The 21,329-nt window shown below is 41.5% G+C and overlaps 1 long non-coding RNA gene across 1 annotated transcript in view; it reads right to left on the bottom strand.

Annotated features, from left to right (window-relative positions):
* Window positions 1–16,356, bottom strand: part of LOC309339975 — a 153,044-nt gene extending 136,688 nt beyond the window's left edge. The window contains exon 1 of the long non-coding RNA XR_014155719.1: window positions 16,309–16,356. This is a non-coding gene — a long non-coding RNA (uncharacterized lncRNA). The remainder of the gene's footprint in view (window positions 1–16,308) is intronic.
* Window positions 16,357–21,329: the final 4,973 nt, after the last annotated feature.

The raw sequence follows: 21,329 nt of genomic DNA, 5'->3' as shown, positions 1-21,329 counted from the left end.
GGAGTTATTCAAGTCCCTTTGCCACGACAAGGCAGTGATCCATTTAGGGGTACCCAGGAATAGCAGTTGACAAAATATCAGGTATTTCAAAACCACTATCTGTTGATAATTTGGTAGGTGAATATAGGAATTACATATAAATTCATTCCCGGCCCCCAGCCCCCGCCAATCATCCCCAGCATATATTTTTACGGCCTGAATTTGGATGTAAGGACAACTCTACACAGTACACAACAATTTCTACTGCTATGTATACCCCAGTGATTTCCACACATTCGTGTTGGAAGTGCACATAGAACTGTAGAGTTGGAAGTGACCACAAGGAATCTTTGACCCCTACATGGGGCTCAAACCCATGACGTTGAGATCAAGAGTCTTCTGCTCTACTGACTGAGCTATGCATGCATCTTTTAACCGCGTTGCAGCTCCTAGAGCCCTCATTTGCCTGGTGGTCCCAGATATGTGCACACAGGTCAGTAAAGGCACACTTAACGTGATAAATGATTCCCCACTTGATAACACTGATGTAATGCCAAAGTATACACTTCAAAATGATTTACCCTGCAACACCCCAACATTAAAGTCTACATGAAGGAGCTATTCCGGCCCGATGGCGTGCACCTATCGGACCGTGGTAACGAGCGTTGGCTGAGCGACATCAGGCATGGCCTGATTGGCTGGTTGGAGGATGGCAAAGGGGTTTTTCAGATGTAGGTAGTCTTGGCGGCGAGACCGCAATCTTTGCGGTCTCGGGTGGCGGTATCAGGCCTTGGGCGGAATCCTTTAGTCCATCTTCCTCTTTGCGGCGGCGATACCAGGGTTCCCCGTTAAAGGGGTTTTTGAAGGGAGGCTTTGGCCGTACGCCGAAAGGTCGTCATTGCTCTCCCCTGCGGCAGCGTAACGGGGGCGGCTATCTCTGCTTGAACATATGTTCTCCAGAGCCGGCCCATCCCCCACACACACACTGGATAACCCTGATGCTCCCTAGGTCCCCAGCTGGGGACTAGGGAGGGAGAACGCCCAATGCCTGAGCCAAGGTCTACCCACATTTGAAATTTAATAAAGTTGTGGCCAATTTAATCCCATAGCACGTTGTCTAGAGTCGTTATTCCACATGACGGGGGGACCACTCGGGATCTGGGGACTCCGCCTGTCCACGCAATGACCGCTCCCCACTTAAAACGGGGGGCGCCTTTTGCGTGGACGCGTGCAGCCCTGGATCTGGAGTGGCCCCATCAGCATAGGCTTTGCCTTCCCCCAGGTGGGATACCTGGAGGTCCCCGCCTACCCCAGCGAGTTGTCCAATCCCACCTGGGGGAAGTGTTGCCAGGGAAACCAGGCCAGGTAAGGGGAGGGATTACCTGCCCACACAATAGAGGGTGGATCTTAATTGTTAATCCTCACTTGGCTCCAGAGCTTCTCCCACCCTACCCACCCTCAGTTAATGTCTTCTTTTGCAGGTTAACTTTTTTTTTTTTTTCATAGGTTTTGCAGGTTAACCTGTCTCCACAGGTATGCGGGCGCTGCTACGATAAGGTCGCTGTTAAAGGGCCGGAAAGGAATTTCCCTGCATTGGCAGGTTTCGCCTTTCCCGTAGCAAAACGTCACAACTTTGGCGGTATCAGGCCTTGGGCGGAATCCTTTAGTCCATCTTCCTCTTTGCGGCGGCGATACCAGGGTTCCCCGTTAAAGGGGTTTTTGAAGGGAGGCTTTGGCCGTACGCCGAAAGGTCGTCATTGCTCTCCCCTGCGGCGGCGTAACGGGGGCGGCTATCTCTGCTTGAACATATGTTCTCCAGAGCCGGCCCATCCCCCACACACACACTGGATAACCCTGATGCTCCCTAGGTCCCCAGCTGGGGACTAGGGAGGGAGAACGCCCAATGCCTGAGCCAAGGTCTACCCACATTTGAAATTTAATAAAGTTGTGGCCAATTTAATCCCATAGCACGTTGTCTAGAGTCGTTATTCCACATGACGGGGGGACCACTCGGGATCTGGGGACTCCGCCTGTCCACGCAAATGATTCCCCACTTGATAACACTGATGTAATGCCAAAGTATACACTTCAAAATGATTTACCCTGCATCACTCTCTTGTTCGCTTTCCCAGCAGCGCAGACATTGATTTAATTACCATGAAATATCAAGGGCAGAAAAACAAGTGGTGAGCTTTATGAGACCCAGAATTCTTGTTCAGCTCAAGTCTACAGAAGAGCTTCTGGCTTACCCAGGAAGCCCACCCACCCTCCCATGTGCCTTGTTAGCTTTAAAATTCCCCAAAGGTTTTTCTATTCCAATTACACTTACTAGACAGCACAGTGGTACCTCAGGTTAAGGATGTAATTCGTTCCAGAGGTCCGTACTTAACCTGAAACTGTTCTTAACCTGAAGCACCACTTTAGCTAATGGGGCCTCCCGCTGCTGCTGCCATGTTGGGGCATGATTTCTGTTCTTATCTGTTCTTATCCTGAAGCACAGTTCTTAACCTGAAGCACTATTTCTGTAACCTGAAGCATACGTAACCCGAAGCGTATGTAACCCGAGATACCACTGTATGGCAGTACAGTGGTACCTTGGGTTAAGAACTTAATTTGTTCTGGAGGTCCGTTCTTAACCTGAAACTGTTCTTAACCTGAAGCACCACTTTAGCTAATGGGGCCTCCTGCTGCCACTGCGTGATTTCTGTTCTCATTCTGAAGCAAAGTTATTAACCTAAGGTACTATTTCTGGGTTAGCGCAGTCTGTAACCTGAAGCATCTGTAACCTGTAGTGTCTGTAACCTGAGGTACCACTGTAGTGGTTAGAGAAGAGGGAAAGTAGGGAAACTGTGTGTGAGTTGTAGTTTACCTCCAGTGGCCATAGCAACTGCGGAAGAAACTACAACCCCCAAAGCCCAGCAAGGCTTTCCCTCCTGATTTGCTAGTGGTATACTGAGATATTTTCCCCTCAGTATACAATTTTTTTTTGGGGGGGGGAGAATAGTTTGGTTTATTCTGAGCCCCTCACATTTGGGCTGGTGAGAGATCTCCCATAATGACTTCTGTACTTCCTTCTACTACCATCTCATTACAGGTTATTCCTCTGCATCTTTTCTCTCAGCTTGTCCTAAATTCAGGAGAAGGAGCCATGCAAAAGCATAAAAGAGCCTACTGGCTCCCATTTAATTCAGCATCTTGTTCTCACAGTGAACAACCAGATGCCTATGGGTTTTCTATTACTCCTGACATAGTACCTGGTTCAAAATAGCCTTGGATTTTTTTCCAGGCATATAACTCTTCACATTTTCTCTGAATATTCCCCATTGTGTGTATGTGTCGTGGTCATCCTTCTCCAATCACAATCCCCCAGCATGCTGTCAAAAAAATGCAAATCCTGGGGAATTTCACAAGCTTTCCTCAAAATTCTCGAGACATTTCATTATGAAAGAACTTCCCATTTCATCTTGAATTATTTAATATTTATTCCATAAATAATTTATAATTCTGCTCTGGGCAAATGATGTATAATTCTGTTCCGGACAACATTCAGTGGCAATTCACTAAGTATTTCCATATAATATACAATTTAGCATCATCAAAGAGAAGGGTATTTTCCAAGTGCGAACTTTTACCAATTATGAATTTGATTTCCTGTTGTGCCTTTAAAAAAAAAATTTAAACTGCCTCCACTTTGATTCTAAGCATTTATAACTGGAAGTGATTTCAATTCCAAGCTTGCTTTCCAGGATGTACTTGTAATATGGTTGGAATGCTGTTTATGACAGTAATGGTTTAGGAATGGTGTTTAGGGATGCGGGTGGCGCTGTGGTCTAAACCACTGAGCTTCTTGGGCTTGCCGATCAGAAGTTGGCAGTTTGAATCCATGCGATGGGGTGAGCTCCTGTTGCTCTGTCCCAGCTCCTGCCAACCCAGCAGTTCGAAAGCATACCAGTGCAAGTAGATAAATAGTTACTGCTGTGGCGGGAAGGTAAATGGCATTTCCATGCGCTCTGGCGCTTGTCACGGTCCTCCGTGCACCAGAAGCGGTTTAGTCCTGCTGGCCACATGACCCGGAAAGCTGTCTGCGGACAAACGTCAGCTCCCTCAACCTGAAAGCGAGATGAGTGCAACAACCCCATAGTCACCTTTGACTGGACTTAACTGTCCAGGGGTCCTTTACTTTTTACCTTTACCTTTTAGGACAGTAGTAAGTGGGTAACATGCATCATAAAAAAGCATTCAGGTAACAATTAAGTAAGTTAAAATATCCTTTCAGGAGCATTGTCTAAGGAAGCAGTCCTATGCAGAAGCTGGCATAAAGCAAGTCAGTGTAAGTTAAGTTCATGTAAAGTTGAACAAGATCCAAACCCCATTCAGTAGTGGGACTGTTGCTGCTCTGCTTGAGCCTGGCAGAAGATGGGCTTATCCTAGCTGGATGAGGAAGTAACCCCAGTGGATCTTTTTTGGGGATGAGAACTTAATGCTTGTTGTGCCCAACTGAGTGGGAATTTAGCTGGCTGAGTTGGAGATCCACTGTATTCTAAACTGCAAATGCTGGCAACCTTTTAATGAGGGTGAAAGAGGAGAGCACAAAATATGGTCTGAAGCTCAACATCCAAGAAACTAAGATCATGGCCACTGGTCCCATCACCTCCTGGCAAATAGAAGGGGAAGAAATGGAGGCAGTGAGAGATTTTACTTTCTTGGGCTCCATGATCACTGCAGATGGTGACAGCAGTCACGAAATTAAAAGACGCCTGCTTCTTGGGAGAAAAGCAATGACAAACCTAGACAGCATCTTAAAAAGTAGAGACATTACCTTGCCAACAAAGGTCCGTATAGTTAAAGCTATGATTTTCCCAGTAGTGATGTATGGAAGTGAGAGCTGGACCAGAAAGAAGGCTGATCGCCGAAGAATTGATGCTTTTGAATTATGGTGCTGGAGGAGACTCTTGAGAGTCCCATGGACTGCAAGAAGATCAAACATATCCATTCTGAAGGAAATCAGCCCAGAGTGCTCACAGGAAGGACAGATCCTGAAGCTGAGGCTCCGAGACTTTGGCCACCTCATGAGAAGAGAAGACTCCCTGGAAAAGACCCTGATGTTGGGAAAGATGGAGGGCACAAGGAGAAGGGGACGACAGAGGACGAGATGGGTGGACAGTGTTATCGAAGCTACCAGCATGAGTTTGATCAAACTGCTTGAGGCAGTGGAAGATAGGACTGCCTGGCATGCTCTGGTCCATGGGGTCACGAAGAGTCAGACACGACTAAACAACAACAATGCTGGCAAATCTGAGACAGACCTTCCCAGTGTCCCTATTTTCCAGGGACAGTCCCGGATTTACAGTAGCTGTCCTGCTTTCTGATTTGATCCTGGAATTTCCAGCTTTTCCTTAGGATGTTCCTATTTTCATTGAAGAAATGTTGGAGGGTATGGAGGTATGAGACCCCTGAACCCAGGAGATTCTATACAACTTTTAGAATTAGTATTCATGTTATGGAATAGGACAGGCATCCCCAAACTCATCCCTCCAAATGTTTTGGGACTGCAATTCCCATCATCCCTGACCACTGGTCCTGTTAGGTAGGGATGTTGGGAGTTGTAGTCCCAAAACATCTGGAGGGCTGAGTTTGAGGATGCCTGGAATAGGACGACCCTATTTTCATCAGTTCAAATGTATGGATCTGCCACAGGAATAGCCCCTTAAAAATTTCACAGAATTACCACAAGGAATAATAAGTTACAGTATAGGAAAATACGCCGCTCAGGTAGAAAATAACTCTTGACATAGAAACTTGGATCTGAATGGGGTTCTCAGTGATAAATATATGGAAAAACAGATAATCTGTCTTTTAACATTAAGCCAAGATACACAATCTTTCTAAGATGTGGAATGTATAGTCCCTTTTGTCACCTCTGTATTACTATTTTTTGGACTTACTGGTTGCCTGTTTATGAAAACTTTAAGCAACAACAAAAGCAACAATGATTTGGTCACCTCTGTGTAAAAGGTCTTTTCAGCACTTTTTTATTTTTGCCAGAGTTCTACAGGGAATAAGTTATATTTTGCTGAATGCTTATGTTGTTTAGCTCGAGGGTTATTTTTCTCCTCTTTCAGCATTATGGGGTTTTCAGACAGGAGACAGCACTTCCCTAAGCTAAAGTACTTGTTACGTATTAAGTGGAATTTAGAATCTCACAAACACACCTTGCCATGAAAGGGAACATGCCTAGGCTACTGTTTTTCTAAGTGACACAACTGTTTTATCTCCTGAAGCACCCAGTTTGTTATCTTCTCTAGTTGAAAACCTGAATATTTTAGGTGCTGCCAAGCAATCCTTTTCACCCATAAACCATAGCACAGCTTCAAGTTATTGTGTAAAATGAAATACATTACTACAGCAAGTGCATTTAGAAAAAACTACTACTGGAGTGTTCTATATTTTTCCATTTCTGCACTTAAGATGTTTTTGTCCTCTCCATCTTCCATACATTTGTAAAGCATTGATACATTATACTTATTCTATGGCAATTTAAAATGTGAATTGGAAGTGTTTGGGTATACACTTTCTAAAATATTCTGCATTTCTTTTTCCCCTCCCTGCCTTTTTTAACAAAGCAATACCATTTCTAAAGACCAAAAGCTGCTCAGCTAGTGGCGAGAGATATAAAATGATGAAATACAGTTTTTTATTGGATCCAGCACAGAATAGGTTCGGGGAAGAAGGTATGCGCCAGCTCTGGGACTTTTCTTCCCATTGTAATCAATTGAGGATGGGAATATGGAAGGGCTTTGGGTTTTGCAGCCTGTCTGCTTCTACACCTGCCTTCGCCACCTGGTAGGATTGTATAGTGGATTTTGAAATTCACAACATTTTGTCTTCCAGAATGTTAGCAACAGCCAAAATCCCCACAGAAACATGGGCATATTCTCATGTTAGTGAATGCACAATGGTTAAAACACATGATACTCATCTACTTAGTCTAAAATATCATGGGACACATGTCTTCTTTACATATTTATGCATTGATATTTATATGTTTTTAATATTGTTTTATAGATTCTAAATGCTGCATTGATTTCTTAATCACATGACTTGCCATAATTGTGAGGTATAGCTTATTTTTTGTTGCTGTTTTATTAAGTTCTTAATAAATTGATTGCAACTGTTTTATTGATAATTTGTTAATTATTTTATATGATGTATACTGTATTTGCGATGTGCTATTACATTTTATTATGTTTTGGTTATTTATTGGTTGTAAGCTACTTTGAGATTCATTTGAATGAAAAGCAGCTTGGAAATACAATCAATCAAATCAATCAATCAATCAATCAATCAATCAAAAAAGTGTGTGTACACACACACACACACACACACACACACACACACACACATATATACACAGTGTCAGTCAGTCAGTTTTATTGCACATAGCCAAAGGCTGCTGCAATGTACACAAAATCATTCGACAATTAAAAGAAAATATACTGGATTAATTCAAAAAACCTAAAACATTTATATTATCAAAACATTACGTACTCTAAACAGAGCTATAATAGTACCCCAATATACTGATCAATGCATTAAACAATAAAATTCATAAGCTAAAATCATCACATGCCCAATAATATATCAAAAAACAATGTCAATTAATACAGTGTGCAATTTATACTCAGAGTTTGGTGACAAAGATAGAGCATAGCCTGATGTAGATAGATAGGGTCAAATAAATTCATCTCCTTTATGATGGCTACCTTGGCTATATAATTTGCTCTCATTTTCCTAGTAGCAGTTGCAAAGAGTGCTACATGCCAGGTCACATACTTATCTGTGTCTGTGAAGACATATAAAATCATGTCAGAGGGGTTCTGGCCAGGAGACCTTGTCATTATAGGTACTAAAAATCTTTTTCTGGCATCGTTGTATAGGGGACAGTGAATATATATACAGTGGTACCTTGGTTCTCAAACACCTTGGTATTCAAACAACTTGGAACCCCAACACTGCAAACCCAGAAGTGTTCCGGTTTGTGAACTTTTTTTGGAAGTCAAACGTGCTCCGTTTTGAGTGCCACACTTCCATTTTGAGTGTTACATTGAGGTCTGTTTTTGCTATTTACTTTGCATTTTTGTTTTTGCACCTTTATTGTTTTGTTTTTGTGACTGTCTGGAACCCACTTCAGCTACTGACTGATTGATTGATTCTGTGACTGCAGTACATCATTTACTGATTTCATTTTATGTATCAGTGGTCTCATTAGATAGTAAAATTCATGTTAAATTGCTGTTTTAGGGGTTCTTTTTGAAAATCTGGAATGGATTAAACCATTTTGCATTACTTTCTATGGGAAAGCGCACCTTGGCTTTGAAACGCTTTGGTTTTGGAACGGACTTCCGGAACGGATTAAGTTTGAGAACCAAGGTACCACTGTATATAAGAACTCAGATCTCTCACCAACTACAAGGGCCCCACATCCTTTATCAGATATAAAAATGTCGCAATGCTTTCTCAGTGCTCAAGTATGAACACCAGGAATAAAGATTCTCTCATTCATTCAGTGGAGATGGCTAAACCCCAGTGGATCTTCATTATGAGAGACAGCATGACAGAGATATTTTTCATTTCAGAAAGAGAGAGAGAGAGAGAGAGAGAGAGAGAGAGAGAGAGACTTAGGAGCCCAACTTTGTGGCTAGTTCACCCTCAAGCATTCCATGGCTATTATCCAAGCACTGTAAAAACAGTACTCTTTCTTTATCACCCACTGACCCAATTGCCCCGCCTTTCTTCTCCGACAGGTCCTGGACTTTACATTGAGTAAATTATGCAAAATGATTTCTTGAGTGACAATAAAAACAAAATTGCCTGCTTGCGATAAACAGAGACAAAAGGAATCAACAAAAGGGAATTTAGTCCCACCGTTCTTTTTCATTGGTATTTATCCCATTTCCATGGGGAAATTGCAATAATTAAATCAACTCCCACACACATGCAGCCGAGTTCGTCTATGAACAGCGGCAATAGATGCAATTCTCATTACTACTTCTTTTTTTGCCAGTAAGTGGGTCAAGTGGCTATTCACAGTCAACATGGGAATACTTTTGTCTTGATAGGTATGTGTTCTTTTAAAATATTCATGTCACACAATGTTGCCTTGACAAGATGTTATTCAACATCAGTGTCTGTTAAACAATCCCTGCAGCGCCAGAGGAAGAAAAAACTGCAAGAGATTTGCCCTTTTTTATGAGTACTCCATCACCTTGCCTTTGACGTGCAACTTTCTGTTCAGCAAATGCTACAGGCATGTTTTTAAATATTGCACCTGTTTGTGATGTATGATTCCATATTAAATATGCACCAAATTTATTAAATCCCAACTGCCAGGCAACTCAGTAGGCACATTTCAAGGTACCTGTGTTCCATATCCAAAGAAAATCCAGAGTTTCAAATAGCTCTCAACTCTGCAGGCAAATTGATTTGGTAAAACAAGGAGATCCAGTTAATTAAAGATTTGTTTTGTGGATGGCAGAACCACTTCTTCAAGTGCCCTTTTTATTAAGTTTTTAGTTGTCATGAATGTTATGAATTTTGTAGAACTCCTTTCCAGTTGAGGTCAGGCAGGCCCGTCTCTACTGACTTTCTGGCACCAAACTGAAGTATTATTTTTTATTCCAGCAAACATTTTAAATGAAGTTTGATTTTATAGTTTTAACTGGTTGTGGGTTTTTTGTACTGTATCTTTGCAAACCACCCAGAGATTGTCATAGTTAAGTGGTATATAAGTTGCTTGAATAAATCCATAACATTAAGTTAGAAACCTGTTCCATAACTGAAAAAGGGAGAGCTGCTTATGGGTTACATCCATCTTTTTCCTCTAGAGAAATCAGAGATTCAGCAAAAAAGATCATTTCACAGGTGCAAATGCACTGAAAGGGAAAGAGGTTCAGAGCACAGGGTCACAGTGTTGTTATTTTGCTTTGACATTTCATACTGGCAACTTGGTACAGTTATGCAGGTCCCAGGGAGAATGGCCTACATGCAACAGAGCCATGCGAAAGATTTGGGGGGGGGGATGGCAGTGAACACAATCTCCAACATTTCTCTGATGAAAATAGGGACATCCTAGTCAATATTAGGGACACGGGTGGTGCTGTGAGTTAAACCACAGAGCCTAGGGCTTGCCGATCAGAAGGTTGGCGGTTCGAATCCCAGCGACGGGGTGAGCTCCTGTTGCTTGGTCCCTGCTCCTGCCAACCTAGCAGTTCGAAAGCACCTCAAAGTGCAAGTAGATAAATAGGTACCGCTCTGGCAGGAAGGTAAACAGCATTTCCGTGCGCTGCTCTGGTTCGCCAGAAGTGGCTTAGTCATGCTGGCCACATGACCCGGAAGCTGTATGCCGGCTCCCTCGGCCAATAAAGCGAGATGAGCACCACAATCCCAGAGTCGGCCACGACTGGACCTAATGGTCAGGGGTCCCTTTACCTTTAGTCAATATGTTGTTGCTGTTGTTGTTTTATTTATACCCCTCACATTTGACTGGGTTTCCACAGCCACTGGGCAGCTTTCAACATATATACAAACAATAAAACATTAAACTTTTTTAAAAAACAAAACAAAAAGAACTTCCCTATACAGAGCTGCCTTCAGATGTCTTCTGAAGATTGTATAGTTACTTATCTCCTTGGCTTAATGAAAATAGGGACTACGAGAAGGACAACCATGACTTCAAGAAAGAATGGGAACTTTTTACAAACTATTGAAAAAGACAACAAAATGATTTGGATTTCTTGGCAGGTTTTGAATAAACATCCACAATTTTATTAGTAGAACATAGGATAGATAAGTTAATGATATGTATAACTTTTTAACCTGCAGAGAATAATATGTGCGAACAAATCAGAGAGGGGAGCTGAGGGAAGTCTCTGGAGGGTGGGAGAGGGAGGGATGGGAGAGAATCAAAAGGGGGGAAATGTCATTGGTTATATTGATGGATAATCTGTTTGTTAAAATTGTTCAATCAAAATATATTTTAAAAAATAAATAAATATGGACATCCTACCATACCATCCAACATTTCTCCGATGAAAATAGGGATGCCCAAAGTGGCTTAGTCATGCTGGCCACATGACCCGGAAGCTGTACACCTGCCTCCTTGGCCTATAGAGCGAGATGAGCGCCGCAACCCCAGAGTCGTCCGCGACTGGACCTAGCGGTCAGGGGTACCTTTACCTTTTTAAGGAAAGGCATCAGAAACGGCTTCTGTAAATCTGGAACCGTACCTGGAAAATAGTGACACTTGGAGGGTCTGAGAGAAGTGAAGCGAAAGGGAAAAGTCAACGAGGGCAACCAATATGAGTAGCCCTCTTGCTACAATGCAGAGGGAAATAGGTAACTGGGTAGCTTTTCTCTAATACAGTAAAGATTAATAGTTATACAGAATCCTGTAAGGTTGTCGTCCCCCCCCCCCCCCCGGCTCTCTTTTCTTTCTCAGCCTAGGCTTTCTTTACAGCCTGCTCAGAGCCTACTGCTCTATGGCCATGAATGCTCTTTGAAAGCACAAATACAAGTCCTGGCTGCTTTTGTGATTCAAGGGTGAGCAGCACATGCTGTCAAATTGTATTTATAATTTGAGAGCTTGTACTGCTCACCCTTGAATCACAAAAGCAGGCAGGTCTAAAGGGTTTGTTATATGAGTGGCAAAGGCTAATCTCATACAACAAACCTTGCAATAAAAGAAGAGGCATATGATTTCACCCTGTGAAGTATATTTCTTCTTTAAGTGGGTTAAAGGCTTTGGACTTATCCCTTTGGTCAGTAGCACAGTGTTCGTTGTGTGCAGGGCTGGGGAAGCTCAGGCCTGGGGGTCAAATGAAGTCCTCCAAGCATCTTGACCTGAGCCTCAAAACTCTCCCTTGACCACTACACCTTTCCAGTCTCACCCCCTTGTGGTTCAGCTTCCCACCATCTTTGATTGATTGATTGATTGATTGATTCTATTTCTATGCAATTTTTTATTCAAAGTGGCTTACAAACAAAAGATAGAAATAGCATAATGGAACATAACAAATACAGCATAAATCGTATAGAATACTTAATAAATCATCAGTAAAACAATCACAAATAGTAAATCAAACAATTACCATCTATGTAACACTCTTAACAAAAGAACTAAAAAATAAGCTAAACATCACAGGTACACCAAAGATCATATTATAGGATTCACAAAGGATGACAGCATTCGTATCTATAAAACAGTATTAGCAACATTAACAAAATAGCAACAAAACAAACAAACAAAGCCTTGTTGAATTTGTACAGCTGTTTTCTCCACTGCCATGACTCATAAACTTTCATTCCATTCAATGCATCAAAATACACGTGCACATAATGTTCCTGGCAGCAACTCCCTTCTGAAGGATCCTTGCAATGGAAGTGGTCAGCATCTTTGAGTGTCTTTGCCTAGCTGGAATGTGTCCTGGAACTCTGATAATGCCTCTCGCTTGCCTGGATGGATGATTGCATGGAGTTGTGTGAATGTGCACAGAAGCTAGCCTACTGAGCGATAGCTCAGTAAAGCGTGAGAGTCTTAATCTCAGAGTTGTGGGTTTGAGCCCCACATTGGGCAAAATATCCCTTCACCGCAGGGAGTTAGACTAGATGATCCTTGTGGTCCCTTTCAACTCTAAAATTCTATTATTTTATTTTATTTTATTTTATTTTATTTTATTTTATTTTATTTTATTTTATTTTATTTTATTTTATTTTATTTTATTTTATTTTATTTATTATTTTATTTTATTTTATTTTATTTTATTTTATTTTATTTTATTTTATTTTATTTTATTTTATTTTATACCGCCCTGTATCCAGGGGTCTCAGAGCGGTTCACAGAATAAAATCAAGATATAAAACTACAAAATACAATGCCTGCTCCCCACATCAAATGGGAGGTGCCTTTTGCACAGTTGCGCGCAGCCCTCCCCCGATCCCCTGTGGCTCCCAGCAGTACAGCCTGGATTGCGCCCCCCCCCCCCCGGCTGGACACCTGGAGGTAGCCGCCTACCTCTGCCAGTTACCGAATCCTAGCTGGGGAGACGTTGCCAGGAGAGAGTTGGCCAGATAGCCCCCACAAAAAACCCCACATTGCTTGGGGGGGCGCATAACTAGATAGCATGCCAGAGTCTCGCTTGTTATTGGAATTAACCAGACAAATCACTCCACCAATTAAGAATAGCCATGCACCACCATCCACAGAATCAAGAAAGAGCTGTCAATCTCTCAATCCTTTCCATGTCTGGGCTGGGTGAGCTTTCCTGTGTTCAGAGGTAACATTTGGATCCAGTGCTCCACCCATTTTGTCTCCAGCCCTGCCCGTCCCTTTCCCCTTTCCCCCAGAAGGGAATGTCATCAACAAGCAGAGAAAGGGTTCATCACTCCAGATTAGTGTCTTCTTCCAAACTTCTGCTGGGTTAATGTCCATTCTGCGAGGCTACATTTTCTGATACCGTCACTTTACAAAATGTTAGGAGAGAGCACTGATCAAACTGGAGCAGTAGTAATAAAATAAAATAAAAAATCCTTCTAGTAGCACCTTAGAGACAAACTAAGTTTGTTATTGTTATGAGCTTTCATGTGCATGCACACTTCTAGTAATAATAAGGAAAAGTAAAGGACCCCTGACAGTTAAGTCCAGTCACAAACGACTCTGGGGTTGCGGCACTCATCTCGCTTTACAGGCTGAGGGAGCCGACGTTTGTCCGCAGACCGTTTTTCTGGGTTATGTGGCCAGCATGGCTAAGCCGCTTCTGGTGAAACCAGAGCAGTGCATGGAAACGCTGTTTACCTTCCCGCTGGAGTGGTACCTATTTATCTACTTGCACTTTGACGTGCTTTCGAACTGCTAGGTTGGCAGGACCAGGGACCGAGCAACGGAAGCTCACCCCGTTGTGGGGATTTGAACCGCTGACCTTCCAATTGGCAAGGCCAAGGCTCAGTGGTTTAGACCACAGCACCACCCGTTCCTAATAATGATAATAATAATAATAGGCATGGACATTGAGGTTGGTATGAAATTCATCTGCATTTGATGATTTTCTAACATTTCAAAATCCGATGAATGAAAACAAGAATTTCCAAATATGGGAAATGTTGTCGAAATCCTCCCTCTTCCCCCACTCTAGTGGCAGAATTGCCATTTGGGTGATCTAGTGGTCAAGCAGATCTTGGTTAAAGTCTGCATTTTGCTCTGTGCCACTCCAATTGGCATTTATGATAGGATTTTTTTGTGCTTATATTGCAATCTTGTTTCCCATTATATTTCTCCCAACCTACTATTTAGCAGGAAGAAACTCCAATGAAAACCCTTGTTATTATGTATTTTACATGGCTGTTTATTTGTATATATTTTAAAATTTATATATGGGTGTTTTATGATGACCTATATTTGTAATGCCTAATAAAGGTTTGGTGAAGTGAAGTAAGTATATTTGTCCCATAGCTTTACTTCAAGGGGACAAGAGAATACTGCCCACCTGGAAGGTTTCAAAGAGAGTGAACATGAACTCCTGGTTGTTGTTGGGGTTCTTTTTTTTTGGGGGGGGGGGTAATAACAGTTATAAATGTTTTATTCCTCAGGAGTAGATACAAATGCTATCTTTTCCCCCTAGTATTATTATAATTATGTGTTTGGCAATAAGCCATAACAGTTATTAATATACTGCTTTATCAATGCAGAATAAAATCCCATTTCATTGTTACATCATATATAGATTATTCAATTATACAGGTAAAAATAAATGACATGAGGAACCGAATGTATTTGACGTTGCTCTGCTGGAGCCATAATGAAAACACGCACAGCTTGTATCATGTCCGTATCACCAACAGAAAATCAATTTATTTATTGTTCAGATTGTTCCTGATTCTTAAATAAAAGTTGATATTTGTTTTCCTTTGTGTCTTTCAGTAATATGACAACAGTAAATAATAACAAGGTCTCCATATTACTTCCACCAAGGAATTCAGGAGGTTGTACTCACCATAATAAAATGCCTGCTTTCTTCTTTAAAATCTAATTAAATCATCCAGATATTTCACACAGGAATATTGATGATGGATCACTGACTGCTTAGGTGATATATGCACAAAATATATTTAACAAGTGTATATGTTAGAGATCAAATTAGGAAGTGTCTTGTTTTGAGACGCCATCAAAACTTGTATTCTGATGCAGCTGGAAATCTCTTTGTGTTGAATCTTTTTCTTCTTGTTGTTTTTGCATTGCAAGCTGTATATGGTGAATCTTCTAACCTGCTGCCATTTTAATTCCTTGTAAATAAATTGCAGGCTTGAGTGCCGAAATGGTTTCCTTTCATATCACCAATTTTCCCCTTCATGGTTAGCCAGTATAATACCCCTTCTGAAGGAAATCCGAATATGTTACAGGTTCTGCCCCAATAACCCCTCTTTTCCCATGCCAATAAATATGTTTGGTGCAGTGATATATGGTATCTAAAATATGCCTTGTCTGTTGCTAGTTTTGTTAGTCCTCTAATGCATAAGGATTATTTACTTTCATCCAGGTATGGTTTATGATCCAGAATCTATGATGATTGCGCCTGACCTTGGGGGAGCAAGAACCTGAGATTACAGCTACATAAAATCCTACTATAGAAGTAAACACTAAGTGCCGTCGCTTTTCTCAATCTGCTCGGGAAAGCTTTTAAGCAGGGAGGAAATGTGGCTTAGAGCTTGTCAAGCCACAGAAAAGAAGGGAGAGAGAGAGAAAGAAGAGGGTGGGGGCAGAGAGATGAGTGAGCAGAAAAAGGAGATGAGATCAGCAAGTTACGTTTCAGGTTTTCTTCCTTCTCGCTCTCTCCAATGTCCTTTGGACAGGAAGCCAAACATAGGGCTCCATAAAGAGGTGGAGCTGCTACAATGATTCAACTTCAGTCCAGCACTAACACCCTGCAGACAGATGCTGCAGTGTTATTCTGACTCACCCTGACAAATTGATGAATGTTGTCTGGTTTGCTGTAACAAAGAAATGTTCTAAGTGTGCAAATGGCTTGCAACAAGCAGCTTGTTTAAGAGGTTGCTGAGAAAAAAGGGTTTAAGTTTTAAACGGTGAAGGAAGGGGAGCATGATTTAACAGCACAATCCAATCCCGAGACCAGCCAGGATGAGAGAACTTTGATCTGGTGGATCTTGGGCTGAGCTGGAGATTATTCCTGCATAAGTTTTGGTTGCAGCCCAGCTGGAAGAACTTCAGCTGACATAAATTCCAAAATGACATTGTGGATGTAGGGCAAAACAAGGAGAAACTTGTTGTTGTTTAGTCGTTTAGTCGTGTCTGACTCTTCGTGACCCCATGGACCAGAGCACGTCAGGCACTTCTGTCTTCCACTGCCTCCCGCAGTTTGGTCAGACTCATGTTTGTGGCTTCGAGAAGGAGAAACTTACACCTACTGTATTCCAAACCCCTTTCGGCTCAGACACATGATCTAGCAGGACTTAGCCAGCAAAAAGGGTGTTGTTGTAAGTCAAATTCCTCCTGGAATAGAGGAAACTATAGTTTGGATGGCTCTGTTTGTAATTTTCATTCAAAATGTTAATGATGCCGTACATCAGAACAGTATCAGAAAAGAAATCCAGTAACGATCGTTCAAAATGTTAATGTTGCCGTAAATTGATCAAAGATGCCACAGCAGAGCATCCCTTTCATAGTATTGTAGAATTTTATGGTTGGAAGGGACCGCAAGGGTCATCTAGCCTAACTCCCTACAATTCAGGAATTTCAGCTAAAGCAGCCATGACAGATAGCCATCCAACCTCTGTATAAAAATATCCAAGGAAGGACAGTACACCACCTTCCAAGGGAGTCTGTTCCACTGTCAAACAGCTCTTCCTGATGATTTTCTTGCAACTTGAAGCCATTGTCCTACCCTCCAGAGCAGGAGAAAACAAGCTTGCTCAGTCCTCCATGTGACAGCCCTTTTGATATCTGAAGATGGCTTTCATATCTCCTCTCATTCTCCTCTTTTCCAGGCCAAACATACCCAACTCCTTCAACCGTTCCTCATAAGGCTTGCTTTCCAGACCCTTTATCATCTCGGGTGCCCTCTTCTGTACATGTTTCAGCTTGTCAACATTGTTCTTAAATTGTGGTGCTTAGAATTTTGCACAGTATTCCAGGAGTGGTCTGACGGAGGAAGAATAGAGTGGTACTGTTACCTTCTTTGATCTGGACACTATACTTCTGTTGATGCAGACAAGAATAGCATTAGCCTCCCGCCCCTTTTCTTTCATTTCTTATAATGCCCTTCTTAAAAATCAGCTCCTTTTGCAACAACACCTGTTTCTTTACATCCATCTCGCTTTTCTTTCTTGCTGGAATTGTCTGCAATTGTGTCTTCAATATTTCACCTTTAAGAAACTCCCATCCACCTTGGACTCTCTTCTCTTTGAGTATTTCTGACTACAGGATCTTCACTCAGTAGTTCCTTAAGCTTTTTGAAATCAGCCTTCTAAAAGTCCACAATGTATGTCTGATCACACTCAGCTTTCCATTGCCTCTGTATCGTAAAACCAAAGAGGACCATCATTTCTCCCAAGGTTCCCATTACCTCCACTTCATTGACCAGTTCCTCCTTGTTGCTGGGGACCAAGTCCATTCCTTGCAGTGGCATTCAGAGGCTCCTCAAGTTTGGTTTTCCAGCAACAAATGCATTCCAGGCCACTTTATTTGAAATCAGTGTGTCTTCTCAAAACTTAATGGACTCTCATTTGCCGATAAATGCATATATCTATATATGTTCGCTTCTCTAATGTGTTCCGATCACCATCTCATGAGAGCAGATGGGATTTTTAAGACACTGTGATAGCAGTCAGCTGTGAAGCAACTAATGCAAATTGTCAAAAGGGGCAAGTAATGAAGCTGCATGCATAGAACCATGTCTTGAGAAGTTTTACATGATTATATTTTTCACATAGTGCTTGTAATGATCCGGGTGTTTGAAGATTCTATTACATGGTGCCTCTGTGATTGCTCTTTCAAGAGCATCAGTGGGGGAGAAATCTGCAACACAACAGGTGTAATGATATGAATGAATAATCAATCATATACAAAGAATTGTATTTAAACTGGTTTTTTTATTATGATTTTAAAAATCCATCACAACCAATCTGTTTCTGTTGACATATTGCATTTTGTGATAAAATTAGAGATTGCTTCACCATATTGCATTCTCTTTCCTCATCCGGTAATATTTAAGAACAATCACCATTCTGTGACATCATCTTTTGTTTGCATTTTCTCTGCTCTTCTCCACAGAGAAACATACCACATTAGGATGTGATGGTTGGGAATGGGGAATAAAAAGCTCAGATGCAGCTGTTTTCATCCCTAGCTCTCTATATAATACCTAATTTCAACCTCAATATTCAACTGCTCTGGTCCAGTTAGTGGAGGATTGGACAGAGTGGAGCCCTCTGTTCAACTATCATTTCTTCCCCACATTTATTGTGGTACCTTGGGAAAGTCACTATCCTTCTGCCTCTCTTACCTGTTTGTAAAATTGAATCAGTGGTGGCCTACCTTGTGGTTTGGTTTGGACGTGAACACAATAGACACTGCAAATTATCTGTTGGAATCCACCCAGAGTGGCTGGGGCAACTCAGTCAGATGGGTGGGATAGAATTATTATTTTTATTATTATTGTTTATTAATATTGATTTTATTTAGGAAATTCATAAACTGCATGATCCATCAAGATATATAATTGACTCCAAGTGGCATACAAATTAAAAGTGATGTGTGTGCAATCATATATATATATATATATTCTCCCCCCAAAACATTTTTTATTAGCTGCTTTTCAGTCAAAGCTCTTGGAGCAACTTACAAACTAGAGCAATCTGAACCCAAGATCTACTGGGATGGGTTGAATTTGGAATAGGAGTCTCTCTGGCCGAGTCCAAAAAGATCATGTATTAAAAGGTGGTCTGAAACTATTTAAGCCTTTAAAATAGATTTTTACTTACAACATCCTTTTTGCCATTGTAACTTACTCTAGATTGCTAAATCACCTTAGCACACTGAGTGGACATTGAAATAAATATGTCTCCCCTCACCTATCTAGCCCCCATTTCTCGACTCAAGCAGATATCCTCCTATTCCAAACTGCAGATCATGGGCTTCAATTTCTCCTTGAGTGAGCCAATACTTTTGTCACACCTCATCAGAACTGACAGAACTTTATTTAAAACTACTGTGCCCTATTAGTGAGCTAAAATATACTTTAAGTAAGGAAAGGATATTATCAATCTGTTTACCAAACATTCCACAAAATTGGTTTTGCCCTCGTCTATTTCATGGCTTGGCATCTGTTTCACATAGAGGTAAAATATATATTTTCTGTTTTGACTCTGAAAGAGACAAGATGTAGATGCAGGGACAAATAGGTGTAACTTTTCATTACTTTCTGGGTCATATATTACATGTGGCACTTTCAGCTAGATCAAGCTCAATGGACTCCCTTAGAATATATTAACTTTTTCTCCTGCCAACCTACCAGTTTGAAAGCACACCAGTGTAAATAGATAAATAGGTACCGCTGCAGCAGGAAGGTAAATGGCATTTCTGTGCACTCTGGTTTCCATAATGGTGTCCCGTTACACCAGAAGCGGTTTACTCATGCTGGCCACATGACCCGGAAAACTGTCTGTGGACAAACACCAGCTCCCTCGGCCTAAAAGCAGATGAGCGCCACAACCCCATAGTTGCCTTTGAGTGGACTTAACCGTCCAGGGGTCCTTTACCATTATATTAACACAGAATAGATAGATTAGATTAGATAGATAGATAGATAGATAGATAGATAGATAGATAGATAGATGATAGAGATAGATAGATAGATGATAGATAGATAGATAGATAGATGATAGATAGATAGATGATAGATAGATAGATATAGATGATAGATAGTTCTAGCCAAAGGCCGTGACAAACCTGCATCAACAATGCCAATAAAACAATACAGACCATACATCGATAATATGAGCTAACATCCATGATGTAAGACACAAACGCTTGTTGAAGGAGTAGGGAAGCTGTGGCCCTCCTAATACTGGGCTCCAACTCTCATTGACCAGCATGATCAATGGGAAGTGTCAGTGGTCAAGATCTGGAGGGCCACACTTGTCCTTTATCAGATCTGGAGGGCTTTCCCACTTGTCCTTTATCAGATAGCAAACTGAAGCAGCGTCATTTTAGTACTTATCCATATCTGCTTTCTTTCCAAATTTCACTCAACTATCCCCCACTCTCTCCCCACCGCACCCCAGAAACATGCACTCCTTTCTCTCATGCTTTATAAAGAGCAGGTGCAGCATACAGAACTAGCAGATTTCATAAAGCCGGTTTACCAATTTCCACGACTGACTGCAACATGGTGGTGTCATTCTAGTGCAGGCCCAATTTTGCATTGACTCAATAAAAGACTTTGGGACGCGCACTTTGCGAAAAGGTTGTAGTCAATCTCTTATTCCTGACCCTGTGAAAATGAGTGCAGAGATGGAAACAGCCACCTTAGTACATTCCATCTAAGTGCATCAGTACTGAAATGCTTCAAATGGAAATGATGGGAGGAGAATTCTCCACTTATCACATTATGTGATATCCACTCCAGTTTGTACCACTACCATTCTAGGGAAGTTGGCACAAACTTGGTGGTTGCAGCTAAACCTAAGGGCAAAAATGGTTTATGCACAGTGGCAGAACAGCACTGGATCATTACCTCTTACCTGCCAGGAATAGGATGGAATGGAACATGCTACTGTAGATTTTTGGGGTGAAACAGCTTTGCAGGATAAGGTCTTTGGTCTTCAGCTATTACTGTTGCCATTAGAAAATATAGCATCTTATGGCCACAGCAAAAATGGTGGTCAGGAGGTCTTCCACTTTTCTGGAAGCTGAAAGAAGAGGCAATAGGCAGTGATAAATGGATACACTTCACGCTGGGAAAGAAAGACAAGGAAGAGAGCAGTTTCTGAGCAGGAACATGGTACAGTATTAGGAATGGAAAAATAATACAATTCCTCACTAGATCAAGATAGAAAAAGTGGTGAAGAAAATGTCATACCTGAACATAATGCAAACAGAACACAGGAGAAAACCTTTATAAAATACCACATATTTAAACCAATTAAAAAATTCTGTACACCTATTATTTAGAATGGGGTGTGAGAGGCGGAAGGTCACTGAATTTTGGGGTCACACAGGGCACCAGTGAAATTTAGACCCCAAGGTCCGCCACTGTGGGTAGTGGTGGCATCCTCACCGCATT

The sequence above is a fragment of the Podarcis erhardii genome (genome assembly GCF_964252035.2).
Source record: "Podarcis erhardii genome assembly, chromosome: 4".
NCBI lineage: Eukaryota > Metazoa > Chordata > Lepidosauria > Squamata > Lacertidae > Podarcis > Podarcis erhardii.
The sequence above is the reverse complement of the archived record's forward strand: the minus strand, read 5'-3'. Positions and strand labels throughout refer to the sequence as shown.